This window comes from Chrysochloris asiatica, unplaced genomic scaffold (assembly GCF_000296735.1).
Source record: "Chrysochloris asiatica unplaced genomic scaffold, ChrAsi1.0 scaffold00143, whole genome shotgun sequence".
In the NCBI taxonomy this organism is placed as follows: Eukaryota; Metazoa; Chordata; class Mammalia; order Afrosoricida; family Chrysochloridae; genus Chrysochloris; species Chrysochloris asiatica.
Window position 1 is genome coordinate 58,899 of NW_006408661.1, and position 2,281 is coordinate 61,179.

A 2,281-nucleotide genomic window follows, 5' to 3' on the forward strand; every position below is an offset into this window, starting at 1 on the left:
GAAAGGAGAGTGAAGCATCCAGCTGATAATAAGTGAGGGCATATGCACAAGAATACCCATACCTATAGATAATACCCATTTGACCTGGCTTCAATGGCTGGGTGATCAGAACTCAACTAGAAGAAGAAAGAAGAGGAAAGTATCTGATACAATCTGATGAACTTCACCTACACCTATGGATGTAGTAGCTCAAAAGAGAGAACAAATCTTTACAGCGGGGATCATTCCCACCTCCTCGGTACACAGGGTAGACAGGGAATACATAGAAATGCAAGAAGTGACTGGCTTACAAGCTTTCAAGAGGGAGCCTAGATCCAGAGGGTGCAGAAGAAGGTAGAATCTCCACTGAGATGTATCTAATCTGTCTGGGTGGGGCTGATGAAAGGAGATGGGAATAGGACTTTTGTGGTACAATAGTGAATAATTGTTTTCAGAACTGACTGTGAGTGCTGGAAATGTAAAGGTAGATGTTTTGTAGCAAAAAAAGAGGAGTGATTGACTTTGTATTCCAGGAGCAGAGATCCCTGGGACCATCAAGGGAGAAGAGAGGAGTGCGGAACCCTACCCAGAGAAACAGTGACACCAGAGATGGAGGAAGAGACAATGACATGGAGAGATGGAGTGGCTGGGGACTCTAGAACCACAGACGGAGGGGGGCTGTGTGCTGATGACCAAGGGGCAGGCTTGTAGGATATACTGTTTGGTTGTCTGATGATGCATGGAGGGAATTGTAAGCATGGTTTTGAAATGATATACGATAGGATGAATGTAAAGCTAATGTTTTCCCATGTAAACAATCACATAACGCACAATAAAACATTTTAAAAAAAAGAGCAATTAGACTTAGAGACATAGATATTGGGGAAGATGTATGAGGATAACAATGAACCAAGGAATGCCCAGAGTTACCAAATCAGAGGGAATATAAATGGTTACAACCTTCTATCTTTCAGAACTTTGAGAAAATAAATTTTTGTTTTTTGTAGTTACCACTTGGAAACTAAGTTTATCTTTCTTATCATGTTGTAGCTCCTGTTCTTTACCTGGCAAGGCTCTGCTCAAGATGTCTGGATGAAAACTTGCTCTAAAAACCACTGACTGGATAGCTTTTGGGGAGATCATACCCCGAAACCAAAAGGCTATTGGTAATTCCCTGAAATCTTGGATTGAGATCATTTCCTGTAGGTTGGCTACTCTACTTGAGGCACTGCCAGCTATCAACTGGGCTTACTATAAGGCCAACGTGGCCAAGGCTGGTTTAGTGGATGACTTTGAGAAGAAATTTAAAGCCCTGAAAATCCCAGTACTGGAAGATAAGTTTACTACCCTGGTGGAGGCTGAAGAAAAAGAAGATGGGAAGAGCTGGGCTGAGTTTGTGTCTCTTTCAAAGGCTAGGATTGGGGAATACAAGAAACAGCTGGAGAAGACGAGGAACATTATTCCATTTGACCAGATGACCATTGATGACTTCAATGACGTTTTCCCTGAAACCAAATTTGATAAGATCAAGTATCCCTATTGGCCTCATCAGCCAACTGAAAATTTGAAAATTTATAAAATTGAGCCTGAGAGGAGGTTCTGGTCCTGATATGACAAACTCTGAACAGTAAAACTGTGAATCATTAAAAAAAAAAAAAAAAAAAAAAATCAGTTCAAGATTAAAGACCAATACAAATATCTAGCCATTTATTCTTTCAATGCTTTTTTATTGAGCTACTCTTATGTAGCAGTCATTTACTTATATTCTATATTCTGAATATGCAGCCATTAGCAAAGTTGACAAAAAATCACTGCCTTCCTACAGCTTTCATTCTAGTGGAGGAGATAGACAATAAGTGAAGTAAATTACATACATAAAATACTATCTAGTTAAAAGTGCCAAGAAAAAAAATAGCAGGCATGTATAATAAACATTGTTTGGAATTTGCTATTTTAAGTAGTATGGGGTAGGAAGTTCTCACAAAAGATGTGGATTATGAATTGAGACTTAAAGAAAGGGGACAGTCCATTACATTATCTGGGAAAAAAGCAGATGAGGTGGAAAGACCCTGATGTGCAAAGGCACATGCAGTACTAAGGGAACTTCAAGGAGACCAGGGAAGCAGTAGCAGTTAGTGAGGGGATGATAGTAAAAAAACAACAACAACAAAAAAAAATGAAGTCAAACAGGTAGCAAAGGGCAGATCATATAGAATTCTGGAGGACATTATAGACATTTTACTTTGCATGAGAAAAAAAAAAGGCCAATAGTGTATTTTTTTTCACGATCTGCTACACAAGA

At 39.2% G+C, this 2,281-nt stretch overlaps 1 pseudogene; it reads left to right on the plus strand.

The window, feature by feature from the left end:
• The first annotated feature begins 1,063 nt into the window (after positions 1-1,063).
• LOC102823129 lies at positions 1,064-1,588 on the plus strand (annotated as a pseudogene).
• Positions 1,589-2,281: the final 693 nt, after the last annotated feature.